Source organism: Pinus tabuliformis, chromosome 1_1, assembly GCF_031772625.1.
Source record: "Pinus tabuliformis cultivar Carrire ecotype Pingquan chromosome 1_1, CPIR1, whole genome shotgun sequence".
Lineage (NCBI taxonomy): Eukaryota > Viridiplantae > Streptophyta > Pinopsida > Pinales > Pinaceae > Pinus > Pinus tabuliformis.
In genome coordinates, this window is record NC_142297.1 from 374,399,175 (window position 1) to 374,414,305 (window position 15,131).

Here is a 15,131-nt window from a genome sequence, read left to right on the forward strand (position 1 = left end):
ATCATACCATCAGCGGCATGAGATCCCGAAGGAGCAGCAACGATTTGATTCGATTTTGGAAGATCTGGGATCTTCTCGTGTAACGTACCTGACTGAGTATAAACTAAGTCAAGGTACTGCGCCTGAGCAATGACTTGCTCCTCAGTAACTACTCCAGCCTTAGCTACATCTTCAGTAATCTTCGGTAATAATGATTTAACAAACCATTCAGCTAAGATTTGGTCCGGAATAAAAACTTTCACTAACCTTCTTCGACGTCTCCACTCATGAATGTGATCAGAAATATACGTGGACGTTGATTGTTTTAGTGAAGTTAATAACTCCGTTCCGTTATCGTATCTGACCGGCAACTGGAAGTGAGTTAAGAATGAGGTAGCTAACTGGCTAAAATTGTAAAAAGAGGCCCGTGGTAACTCAATGTACCACTTGGCCGCGAGACCAATGAGTGTACGCTGGAAAAGACTTAAGCGGATCGAATCATCCGAGATAGAATTTGAAGCACACCAAAGGTGGTAAGTCATCACATGATTGGACGGATCCTCTCCAGACTTACCTTCGAACTTGGGTATATCACTGGGCAACTTATTTGGCATTGGCGGCCAGAACGGAAGATATTGAATTGGATCGTTCGTTAGGCGCGTCAAGTCTGGTAAATCCAAAGTTGCGATAAACGGTAATTGCCGGTTAGGATCTCTAAAACTCTGGGTCACAAGACCAGTCCCCGGAGGAGGATATCCAGGATAACTAGGAACAGGAATCACATTAGGGATATTATATCCTCCTGGAAAACCAGGATTAACCGGACCGTACTGGGGTTGTTGAGGTTGTTGATAAGTGTACCCAGGATACGGTTGATACTGGTAAACCGGCTGTTGGACAGCTTGCCCATATTGGTACTGTCCCTGGTATGGTTGATGAACAAATTGAGGTTGAGTAGTGACAACCGTACTTATACCAGGCTGAGCTATAGGCATCTGGACCGTGGTTTGAATCGTAGATCCAGACAACGGTAAAGATGTCTGAGGAGTGGTTGCAGAGACAGTAGAAACCGGAGCTGTCGATACTCCAGAAGTAGGTGTGGCAGATGTTGCGGTAGTTTCAGCAGCTGTTTGAGATGGAGTACTAGGTGCAATTGGCGGCTGAGTAACTACCGAAGTTACAGAAGTTTGAACATTTGACTGGACAGGTTGCGGTTGCTGGGGTGGACCCGAAACTACGGGTTGTCCAGCTTGAGGTACCAACTGTATACTTGGCTGCAACACCTGTTGACCCTGTGATGGATCCCACACTATCATTCCGGGGTATTGACCCGTAACAGGTTGAGAATACTGAGATCCATAACCGGATTGAGGATAGGATTGATAACTGAAAGGTACAGTTCCCATACCTTGAACATATGACTGACCTTGAGGTGGTTGATAACCTTGACTTGAGTATTGACCTTGAGGTTGATAACCTTGGGGTAAATACTGATACTGGGGTTGACCTTGACCTTGAGGTTGATACCCTTGAGGTTGATACCCTTGGGGTTGATACCCTTGAGGTAAATATTGATACTGAGGTTGACCTTGGTGTACATATTGAGGCTGGGGCTGACCTTGAGGCATGTATTGCACCATAGGTACATACTGACCTTGAAGCTGCCCTCTAGACATAATTTGTGTACCTTGAGGTTGCCCCCCAGGCGTTAATTGAGGCTGCCCCCCAGGCGGTAATTGGCCACCTTGAGGTTGAGAAACGGGAACTGAACTTGACATCATGTAAATGTCTCCTACACCCAATGGTTTATTACCATTGTTTCCAGCTAATAACCCATGATCAATGGGTTGAGGAGATGCCCCTACAAAGGTACCAGAAAGTGACTGATACCCAGTGGGAACAGAAGGACCGCCGTGTAAGAAAGATTCGGGAGTTTGAGTAAACACGGACGACTGACCAGACATATTTACAGGAGTATAAATACCTCCAGGTGGAAAAGGAGTACGAGGTGTAGAAAAGCTATCCCTGAGTTGTCTAAATAATTGGTTAACGAAAGGTACCAAGTAGTACTTCTAGGAGGACTGTAAAAGATAGATTCACGCTCCCTGAGCTCAATAGTAAGTTGATCTTCAAGGTTAGAGACGCCTATTTCTTCCTCTGGAGGAAGTTCTTCAATAGAAATCAAACCAGTAGGAAGATTTTCGGTGATAACTCGTTTTACTCTTGATGAATCTGGAACACTAGAAGTTGGAGTAACAGGTTCAGATATTTCAGGTTCTTCGCCTATATCACTAGTAGACGAAAAACTACCAGCAAGCTCAGAAACTGTAACAGCTTCGGGATTATAACCTGTCTCTAGACTTTGGTAATCTGGATGGACTACCAAGGAAGATTCTCCTTCTTCAGGTGAACCTACTCTACTGCCACTAGGAGGAGTTACAAGGACCTTCAATCCTTCGTACTGACCCGGGACGTCTTCAGGAGATCCACCCCATGATCTACGGAGTTTCCTCAACAAATCAGTTCCGATAACAATCTCAGGTGACTTGCCCCGAAGTCTACGGGACTGTCTCGGTAATTCCGCCACAGCTAAAAACTTTTAACTACTACACACGAAAACAAAGTAAAATCTCAAATCAAACCACCTAAAGTCATTAAAGAACCAAACAAATTTGAATCACACGCCTAAAGAATCTAGGGCATCAAACCAAGCACAAACGGTAGCCTTCCAGACCGAAAACGCTAGTTGGAGATGAAACCCAACATCGCCGGATTCAGTACAGAAGTGGCGGGTGGAACAGTTACCCTGGCAACCTGCTTAATGAATAGACCGGCACAAGTTCCTCCACTTTAACCGTCTTGAGTGAAGTGAACCCCCCGGAAAATCCAAGTGAGTCTAGCCGACGTCTGCTCCAGGTACAGTGGGATCTTCCCTCCACCGTCACCTCGGTAGAATCCTAAAGATAATGGTCACTAAGGTTACCAACCGCAACAAATGCACCTGGGGGAACAGTCTACACTCCGACAGCACGCAAGGGTAGAGTATCAAGCTCAATCCCCTTGCCGGTTCCTTGACAATAATCCAAGGTTTACCGACAAGTGACCCCTGGTTCCTCGACAATGGTTAATCCGAGGTTTACCGTTTGTAATACGTGCGTGTCTGGCGTTGTTCCCAACGAGGGAGGATTGATCCCCTAACTGGTTCGGACACGAGCTCGTGCTTCTCCTTTAAGAGGAGCTTTCCCAGAGTACAAATGAGACAATTGGATTTATTCTATCACAAGATAAGCTACTTGTTTGGTTTTGTTGTCTTGGAGAGTTAATTACTCTCCTACTCCAAGACACTAGCCTGATCTAAATTGGTGTTTCAGAGCCCTAGTAAATAAAAGTTACTAAGTTGATTTTACTTTAAGCGTTAATTTTATGGTTTTTCTTAAAGACAAAAGGTAGCGGAAATGAAACCAATGGTGTGTAGACTCGACTCATACCACTACAAAGATGCACCTAAGATGATTTACGCTACTTTTCTCTTTCAATGAAACTCCTAACTAAGAGAGTTGGAAAATACAAATTTTATAGAAAACAACTTTCTTAGTAAAGACAATCAAAGAAACAATTCTCTTTATCTTTCCAAGCATACAAACATGACCACTCCTTACGTACACGAAAAATTCTTTTTCTTTCAAAATACCTCAAAGCTACTTGAAACAAAACTTTTCAAAGGAGATGTTTTTGTATTTTCTCTTATTTAATAAAGCATATAAATCTATTTTAACAAAAATCAATCTCAAAATCTATAAAATCTATGAAAAATTGACTCACAAGCAAAGCAAAAAGAAATTTACTCTAAAGCAAACCTAACGAGGCAAAAGCCTACAAGGATGATTCTAGGTTGTTTTACTTGACCATAATCAAGCCAAGGACCAGCTAATGCAGAATCAAAAGACCAGTCAAAACAAAACTCAAATCTTTTTGTTCTTTTTGTAAAATGGAATTCAATACTTAATCAACAAGCACTTCGAAATTTGCCAAAGAGACAACTCAAAGGTAAGTTGCTCTCACAGGTAGACTTTATGACAGGTCCGACTCCGAAGAAGGCTGACAAAACCAGAGAGATCTAAGGCTTGACAACTTCTACCGTCAAAGTCACTACAGGACCTACTCAAAAATCAAGCCCTAGGGCTTAAACTTCTATGAAATCCACTAAAACACTCGATGCTATCGAAACAAGTTCAGGTGAAGATCTTTGACAAGAGACTAATGGATCTAGGCAGTAAAAACTAAGAAAAATCAAAATCTAAGAGGAAAAATGTAAAAAATGGAAATTTCTTAATTTTTAGTAGGGTACGCAGGCAACCTGTTAAGACAGGTGCGGGCCCGCTCTGTGCACACAGCAACAGTGCGTACAAGTATGCACTGTGCAACACTCAGAGGGTGCGTACTACTGAAAAAACCAAGAAAAACTAAATTCAATCTAACCCTAAGCTAACCCACCCAAATACAAAGTCACAGAGCCAAAAACCAGAAAATAAATGACTTTTCTCAGATCAAAGTTGCATACAAAGGAAAAAACTTTCTCATCAATGGATTCCCCAGCGGAGTCGCCATTTTGTCAGGCGGAAAGAGTCGATAGTGCGGACACAACCAACCTCCCTAGGAGCCTAAGACTCTCTAGTGACAAACAAGACAAACAAGAGCAATCCTTCTCTAAACATGAATTTACTATATAAGAAATCAAGTGTTTAGATCCTACCTGTAGTCCAACGTTGTTGTAGCAGTCCAACCTTGCTGATCCGGATGAGCTCCTCCTTCACTTCAAAACCTGCATTCACTAACAATCAAACGATTAAATAGCACTTGATAATCTCATAAAATAAAACATATTTAACACATAGACCAAGGAGTACATGAAACAACTCATAAATAACAAGTTATTGAGAAGAATGGACTCATTTGCATTAATAGGAAACAAAAGGAACAATTACAACCTGAGCCTTGGTGTTGTGCAAGTCCCTCCCAGGGTCCATCAAGAGTTCTCCTTTACTTTGACAAAGCTCACCCACTTCCAAATAGAACAAGCAAGGATGGCAATCTCTCCTCACAAACTTCTAAATGGGAGTCCTAATTCCAGCAACATCTACCCTTAGAAATGTTTAGCTTTCAACCTCCCCTCCTTCTGGCCCAATGCCTGTATTTATAGTGCTCAAGAAGAAGTTAATCAGGTCCACCATCAATGGGATAATCCCCTCTTTGGATGGGATAGCTCCTCTCTTGATGGGATAAGTTCCTCTTTCATAGGGGTACATGAACCATCTGGAGGCGCTCAATACACGTCGAACAACCTTCTAGAATGCTCTAGAAGTGACCACAAGTAACTTTTTAAAGATGAAACTCGCGCCTTTTGACCTTTACAGGGGTACGCACCTGCCCCTTTACATACAGAGCGTACAAGTACGCAGTTTTTGTGAACATTAGGTGCGTATACGCAGGTAAGGCCGAGAGAATCTGCGTACCCAGAGATAAACACATTTACAAAGACTTTCTCTCTTTTTTGAGTTTGACATGGAGAGCAGAGGCATAAGACTTGCCCAGGAGGATAGCATGACTGTTGATAGAGCCATACTAACTGTAAATAGTCATGGTGACATTTTTTAGTGTAACAAGTACACATGTAGATCATGAGGCATGGTTGATTGAATCAGGTGCATCCTTTCACTTCACTCCCCATAGAGAGTGGTTCTGCGAGTATGAGAAATACAATGGTGGTGATGTCTTCTTAGGAGATGATAGGAAGGCTAGAATCATTGGTCGCAGAAAAGTAAAGTTGAAGTTGCAAGGTGGAAGGGTTAGAACACTTCTGGGTGTTCTACATATTCCTGCATTAGCCAGAAATCTGATTTCTGTAAGCAAGTTTGATGATGTAGGTGTAAAAACAATTTTCGAGAAAGATACCTGCAAGATGGTTCGGGGAGCATTGGTATTGATGTGGGGAGTTCAGACTGGAACTCTGTACAAGCGACAAGGTAGCACTATTGTTGATGGGTGCAATAGTTCTGTGGTTCCTGAAAGTGGAGCTGAAAATCTAGTGGTCTTTGGAGAGAAGACCATGCTGTGGCATCAAAGGCTTGGACATATTGGAGAGAAGGGCCTTCAAATACTTCTTGGTAAAGGTATGGGAGAAGGTATGAGTAATAGCTCTCTGGATTTTGATTTATGTGAAAATTGTGTATATGGGAAGCAGAATCGGGCAAGTTTCCCCTCTGGTGGTAAGAGGGCGAAACATATATTAGAGCTTGTGCACAATGATGTGTTCGGACCTATGAAGGTTCCATCACTGGGTAAGGCTGTGTACTATGTATCATTTATAGATGACTTCTTAAGGAATACATGGATATATTTCCTTAAGAATAAATCTAGAGTCTTTGATAGGTTTAAAGAATTTAAGGCTCTGGTGGAAAACCAGATAGAGAAAAAGATAAAGGTGCTGAGGAGAGATAATGGTGGGGGATTTTGTAGCAAGGAATTTGAAGATTTCTATAAGAAGTGTGGTATAGCACGGTAGAAGACTACTCCATATACACCTCATCAAAATGGTGTTGCAAAAACAATGAACAAGATATTGATGGAAAGGGCAAGAAGCATGCTCAGTGGTTCCGGGTTAGGATAGGAATTCTGGGCAGAGGCAGTGGACACTGCATGTTACCTGGTCGACAGGTCAGCTTCATCAGCGTTGGAGGGTAAGACTCCACAAGAAGTATGGATTGGTAAGAAACCCTCTCTTTCGCATCTGAGGGTATTTGGATGTGATGAATATGTACATGTTCCAAAGGAGAAACGAACCAAGTTGGATAGTAAATCTAAAAAGTGCATCTTTATTGGGTATAAGGATGGTTTAAAGGGTTATAAGCTTTGGAACCCAGTAACAAGGAAGGTTGTGTACAACTAAGATGTGGTGTTCAGAGAGGTGAAAGATGTTATTAAACATGAAGCCTAACCAAAGGAACCTGAGAAGATAGAGTTTGAACTAAAGGAGGAAGAATTAGAGTCTGCAGCAGAGGAGGAATCAGAAGATGAAGAGCCACAATCTTTGGCTATGAGAAGATCAATTCGAGAAAGAAGGCAACCAGAAAGGTATAGTACATTTGCTTCTATTCAAATTTTGATTTGTCTATTACTGATGATGATCCCAGAACTGTGAAGGAAGCAGTGTATTCAGAGGATGGAAAACTCTGGAAAGAGGCCATGGTTGATGAAATGGCATCTTTGCACAAAAAAGAGGCTTGGGATCTAGTGGAGTTGCTAGCTGGAAGGAAACCCATTGGCAGCAAATGGGTGTTTAAAAAGAAGACAAATGCAGAAGGGAAGGTGGAGAAATACAAAGCTCGGTTGGTAGCAAAAGGTTATTCCCAGGTGTCGAGAATTGATTTTGGTGATAGTTTTTCTCTTGTTGCCAAGGTAACTTCTATTAGGTTACTTTTCTCTATTGCTGCTGCTTTTGATTTTGAGGTAGAACAGATGGATGTGAAGATAGCATTCCTTCATGGGGATCTAGAAGAGGAGATCTACATGAAGCAACCTGGAGGCTTTGCGGTGAAGGGTAAGAAAGAACTGGTATGCAAGTTAAAGAAGTCTCTGTATGGGTTGAAACAGCCACCAAGGATGTGGTATTAGAAATTTGATACATTTATACAGGGACTTGGCTTCACCAGAAGCAAAGAAGATCACTGTGTGTATTTTAAATTACTTGGTGACCATGTTATTTGTCTGGTCTTGTATGTGGATGATATGTTGCTGGTTGGAAATGACAAAGAAATTATCCAGGATTTGAAGACCCAATTGTCCTCCAAATTCGACATGAAAGATCTTGGTGCTGCAAACTATATTTTGGGCATGGAAATTAAAAGATATTGGGCAAAGAGGAAGCTCAGGTTAAACTAGAGGAAGTATGTCGAGACAATACTGTAGAGGTTTAATATGCAAGATAGTAAACCGGTGAAGGTTCCTATTCTTGTAGGTGTGAGGTTATCTGCTGAACAATGTCCCAAGACACAAGGAGAGGAAGAGGACATGTCCCGTGTTCCATATGCAAGTGTAGTCGGTAGCTTGATGTATGCAATGGTCTATACCAGACCAGACATTGCACATGTAGTGGGAGTATTGAGCAAGTTTATGTCAAAACCAGGGAAGGAGCACTGGATAGTAGTGAAGCGGGTTTTCAGGTATTTGCTTGGCACTAGTGATCCTTGTTTGTGCTACCAACAAAGACCAAGATTGGACAGAGTGTTGGATATTCGTGGCTTTTTTGATGCAGACTAGGCTAGAGATCTGGATCAAAGAAGATCTACAAGTGGGTATATGTTTAACCTATTTGGAGGTGTAGTTAGTTGGATGAGTAAGAAACAATCTATAGTGGCACTATCAACTACAGAGGCAGAATACATGGCAGCCACTCATGCAAGCAAGGAAGCAGTTTAATTGCAGAGATTGTGTTCAAGTATGGGGTTAGTACAGGGAGCTATAAGAATAGAATGTGACAGCCAAAGTGCAATTTTCTTGGCAAAGAACCCTGCTTATCATTCAAAGACAAAGCACATTGATGTTCAGTATCACTTTGTGATGGATATGATAGAAGACAAAAGGGTGTTGTTGGTAAAGGTGGACACTTTGAAGAATATTGTAGATGCATTGAAAAAATCCGTGAGCTCTGAGAAGTTCTCTTGGTGTAGAGAAACAATGGGCATTTCAGGGCTAGAAAAATGGCTAAGCTCTCCCGTGGCACCCTGTGGAAAGAAAACAACAAGTGGGAGATTGTTGGGTGAACCTATGTATGGTTTTTCAGTCCATGGTTTTGGACGCGATGGTTTTTGGTCCATGGTATTGGATGCTTCAGCATGTATAAATATGTATTGTAACATTGAAAGGAAAATAATGAAAAATCAAGCTGGTAGTCCCGGTTTTGGGATCCAGGGGAAATCTCTATGCATATGTTTTTTATGTGTTATGCTCTCACATTGTTCATTTTCTATGTTTTAGAATTCGTATGCAGGTAATTTCTGTACGGGGTTAAAACCTACATTATTTTTTGATTTATTGGTGCATATGTGGATGGATTGAATTTTTGCTTGTCCGTGGGCTGCTTGAGAATGATTTGTTACAACCCTTAAGAGCGGGTTTGAGGAAAAGAGTGGTTTTCTCAGTAAACCACCACTTCATCTTCATATTTTTTTAGTCTTTTGGATATGGACATTTTGATTGGTTTACATATATTGTTTTTCGAATAGTATCAGACAAATTATTTCAAGGAAAAATTGAAACTAGAACATCCTCAAATTAGTTATTTCAGTTTTTTTGCCATATCCATTTATTGTTTGGGCATGAGTTGGTAAAGCTCGAGGTTCAACAAATGTAATATTTTATGCGACAATTCTTGATCTGTTACAGTCTACCTTTTCACAATTAGGTTCATAATGACTTGGTGACCCGAGGCTCTCTCAATGTAGTATGCCGCACTCATAAATCCTTTGTGGTCTCAATTATAGTCTACATGTTTATGATAAGGTCACCTGGGGTACTCTCGGCCTACTCACTACCCCCAAAGGATCTAACAAGGTTTCTAGACTTAATGGCAAAAGATTGCAATTCTATTCAGCACCTACCCTTAGGGAAGGGTAGACCTGCCTTACCTATATGGTTGCTGACAGTTGACTTATTCTTACATTTGTCTTTTTATTAGTTGTTGGAAAGCATTCTTGGAGGAATTAGTGGATAGAGTTTAAGTTGGATTCTAGATGGTAATTAGAGTATTCCTACATTACATATTTGTAATTTCATAATTTCATTCAATTGAGGAAGAACCAGATTCATTGTATCACTTTTATTTGCCCTTTCCCCCCATATATAGCGATGTTGCAGCTCTAGATTTTATTTTTTCCTTCTACTTTTCCTCTCTGAGATTGAATCTAAAGTTTCAAGTACCTAGCAGAGCCTTTTTCTCTTCTATCATAAGATGCATATGTGTGTAAACCTATGTAGTTGATGAAATAAGTTTGGAGTGGGTTGAAATAGTAAGATTTTGCTATGGCGGTGGTGATGAATCATTTTTTTAATTGAGCATAACATGTCTATATGATATAATGGAGAGAAATGGAAAACAAAGAGAAATTTTTAAAGGGTGCATTTAGCTGCTCTATTTTGGCTATTCATGTCCAGTTATGTTGAATGTTAGAAATGGGGGCCAACTGTAAAACTATTTTCTTTCATGACACTGCAGAAATCGGTCTCCAAATGAATTGAAAATGTCCTGGTGCACTCTGGGTTGTTCTATCACTAGTCTTACATTGGATGTTTGTATTGAATTCATTCAAGTTATTATTATTTTTAGTTATTATATGATGTCCAACTGTGTGGGGACTTCTTCATGGGTAAATTGCAATTGGGTATTATGGACAATTGAGTCCTCAATTATTTTTTGTGCTTTGCTTTTCACTACAGGGTCTTTAACATTCATTAATGTTTGATACGTTGAGCATTAAATATCATCTGCCCTTCTTTATGCTTTGCCTTTCACTACAAGGTATTTAACATTAAATACTGTTTGATATGCTGAGCATTAAATATCATTTGCCCTTCACCATAAACCATAAAAAATAAAGCTTTCTTTATATATAATTTATTTGAATGAAAAAAAGGGAGAGAGCTATTGTTTCAATTTCTCTAGCATGGCATACACCAAACTATGAAACACATCTATTCTATTTTAAGATAATAAGCATGCAGTTCATCGAATTAAAAATTGAATTATATCAAAGCTACAAATCAGAACACCCATTTTTAAAAATCTCCTTATCAGGGAACAACATGGAAATATGCTTATTTCCATTAGAATTGAGAGTCAAGGCTATGACACACAACTTAATGTTATGAACATTGCAACCTGTTTACATCAGGTCGCCATTGTGAAGTAATGGCATTCTAGGAAGGGGCGTCTTCCTTCTGTACAATCTAAAACAAGTTCTTCGTTAGACATATCAAATTTTCTGATAATAGAACATTCAATAATCATGTGATTCTAGATCCTATGAATAGTAATAATGGGATACATAGGACTGAGAATTGTCCATGATTGGCAATGTCTAATCTTAGTAATTAGGTAGGGAAGACTGCAACTGAAGAAGTGGATGATAGAAATCTGTAGTAGAAGGCCTCTGATCTTGGTCTTGCTCCAACCATCTATTCTATAAATTCCTAAACAGCTTAGACACATTCAACCCACTTGTCTTAATAAGGTTTCCAATACTGCACACATCAACTTTAACCCCATGAACACTCCTAGACATTTTAGAAGCATGGTTCAAGCCACTAAGATTATGAGGGTAAATCTGAGGTGCACCAATGGCATCCTCAAAATCTATTATAAACCACTCATCTGTTTCAATGTTCTTGATCACGTTATCCCACCTAAGATCCCTGTGCATAAACAAAAGGGTGTGCAAAGACACCAGTGCCTTAGTCACAAATTTCAAAGCTTCCATAAGTTGTTTGGGTATGGTGTTTGGGTTTGTTCATAGTTTTTAATTTTTATCTTTTTTCTTTAATTTAAAATCAATGACTACAAATGTAATTTTAAGGATTACCATAACTCTTCACTTGGTTTGGTGTTTGTGTTTGTTCGTAGTTTTTAATTTTTATCTTTTCACATTTTTCTTTAATTTAAAATCAATGACTATAAATGTAATTTTAAGGGTTGGCATAACTCTTCACATAATTTTCTAAAGTGTGCTAGCTCAGTGGAAGAGCATATGCTTTAGGAGGTAACATGAATTAATCAATGATTTTGTAGTTCATTTTTTATTAAATTTTTTTATATCGATTTATTTCAATGGTGAGATATTTTTGGATTCATTGTTTTATATTGTCTCTGAAGAGACAAAAGTGATCTTTAAATAAAGTTTTTATCGTCTCTAGAGAGACAATAGCTAGTATTAAAGACATATTGTCTCCCAAGTGTTGTCTTTAGAGAGACAAAAATGAAATTGTCCCCTAAGAGACAATAATGATTGTGTTATATATTCTCTTTATAGAGACAATATTTTTTAAGACAATGATATTTAAAACAATATACTTTAAGACAATTTAAAATTTAAGGCAAAAATATTTAAGACACTATTTTTTAAGACAACAGTTTTTGAGACACTAGCTTAAAGACAATATTTAAGACAATACACAATTTTTTTTGTCTTAAGTTAAGACAATTTACCAAAAAATTGTCTCAAATATTGTCTTAAAACCCTCCTTTATGTAGTAGTGTAAACTAATTGTATATCAACACATAGTCACTCCTAGATAAACTGATAATATTGCATTGCATTTATTCTTTCCCATGCCTGCCATCCAATAATAATGTATTAACCAAAACCAAAAGAAAAGAAATCGATGATGCCTTTGTGTAGACCAAAAAGGAAGCAAAATCATGAACCATGACATATTTGTGCATATACTACACTAAAGAAATATTTAATTGCATGTACTGCACTGAAGAAATATGAAGCAAGATATCACATAAATATCTATAAATATGTAACAATAGGTACAATTTAATTTAGTTATATACATTTAAATGAATATATACATTAAATTTAATTTTGATTGATAACTTTTTATTTAATTTGTTTATTTAATTAATTATTCAATTAACTACTTATTAGGAGATATCACGACCAGACCATAAAATCATTAAAACAAAGTAACCACGTAGGTAGGTTTTGCTAATACATAAATCAGAATTACAATATACCAGTGTCCATTTTCTTCTATTTATAAGTAAATAGAGTATTTGGCTCTAAACTAACTATATATCAACACATAGTCAGTCTTAGATAAATAGATAATTTTTGACTGCATTTATTCTTTCCCATACCTGGCATGCAATAATAATGTACTTAACCAAAAAATTTAATTGATATGGGAATGCCTTATAAGTAGACTATTTGGCTCTAAACTAACTATATATCAACACATAGTCAGTCTTAGATAAACAGATAATCTTAGACTACATTTATTCTTTCCCATACTTGCCATGCAATGACAATGGAATTAACCCTAAGGAAAAGAAATTCTTGACATATTTAATGCCAAAATTATTAACGATGACATATTTGTGCATATAGTGCAGTACTGAAGCAAAAGCAAAGCATAAATTTCAGAAAGGAAAACAAAACCCACTTAGTATAAGCTGGTCTAGTTAAGTTCCCATTACTTAGTGTCATAAGTTGCTATACAATTACAAGCTTTTGCTGTCGCTGCCTTTGTTGTTTTCGTCACCTTCGTTGTTGCATTTCCCATACCTGCCATGCAATGACAATGTAATGGTGTTGCCATTGTTCCTGGTGTTGTCATTGTTCATGGTGTTGTTATTGTTCATGGTGTTGTCGTTCTTGGTGTTGTTATTGTTCATGGTGTTTTTATTGTTCATGGTGGTGTTGCTCTTGTTGTCGCCGCCTTTGTTGTTGCTACCGCCTTCATTGTTGCTCATGGTGTTGTTGCTCTTATTGTCGCCGAATTTGTTGTTGCTCCTGGTGTTCTTACTACTGCCACTGACGTTGTTCATGTTGTTGGCTTACGTATATTGAAACTGGAATGCCTTCGAAGGCAACAAGATTCCCACTTCTACAAAAAAAACGGCTTCAGTTACTATGAATCAATGCTTAATGTGGACATAAAATATGAGCAAATCAATGATATCTCACAGATCAGAAATATACAACCATACCTAGAGCTAGAGTAGGGAAAATTCCATAAGAAAGAGGTGAGAAATACAATTGCATAGCCTGCCTTGTATAGAAGTAGGCGAACTCCAAACTCGGATTTGAAAACCATCTACACTCCCAACCAGGGTCAAATTTTGAAGTTTTCATGTATTAAATTTACATGAATGACATCATCAATCATGCAAATACCAGCGTCACGAGGATGACATATTGTGGATGCCCTATTGGGTAGACGAGTTATTCTTTTTGAGATTAAAGTGTTTAATCAGAAATGTGATTTCTTTGGTATTTGTGACTGTTCAAAAACTTTTACTTTTATCATGGGACCCACTGACCCTTGAGTATAATCTTGCAAGCAACCCTTTTTTTGGTGGACTTTTACCATGTGAATTTAGGTATCACTTGTTGCTTTATACTTTGGAATGAAATCTAGTGTGGTTATATGAAAATCTAGTCTATGTGGTATACTTTTTAATTATTATTTATAATAAGGTAATCTTGCATTGAATTGAGGTATCACAGGTAGCTCTATATTCCCAAGAAAATATACGTGTGGTATTTTTTTTAATTATTATTAATAATGAGGTTTTGTTTATGTATGATAATAATAAGTTTGTTTATGTAAGACACGTTTTGGTAGTCTTGTTAATAAATGTTTTTTTTTTTTTTTACTTTTTGAGAATTTATTTCAATACAATCACTCGATTCATTATTTTCCTAGAAATGTATTTTTGTGGTTAATATTATTAAAAATGTATATAGTTTTTGATACAGGTGGTTAATATTATTAAAAATGTATATAGTTTTATCTAGTATCAAGTGTTTTCATGTAATAATATTAGCACGATTCATAATAAGTTTACTATTATAAATATTTAGTGGCTATTGAAGATATTTTTAAGGAAAAACAATTGAGTTCAAAATGGGAGGATTAACCCCTCAAATCAGTTGTGATGAATCTCTCATACTACTTTATAAACCATTCATTTGAACTTAATTTGGGGTGGTGGAGAACCTATGACCTGCCTCCTTATATTTGGTTTCAAGTTGAAAAGAGGTTTCATAAAGCCCTTCCTTTGACCCCTACGATTTTGTTTCTTAGGAAGGAGTTTCATATTGTAAGTATTGTAGTCATTTTTAAAATTTCATGAATAAAGTTAGCCTTGATGACCTCATCCACAAATTAAGGCATTGTGTTATGTAAGTTTATCCATGATTTGTAATTATTAGCACAAGACACCATTAAAATCATGTCAATAGTTGGCATCTTCAATATATAAGTCTCAATAAAATCTATTCACATGTTGGAAGTAAACCCAAGGATTGTAGAAAGACAAATGTGATGGGAAGATCCAATTCACGTATACTTTGCAAAGAAAAGATTGC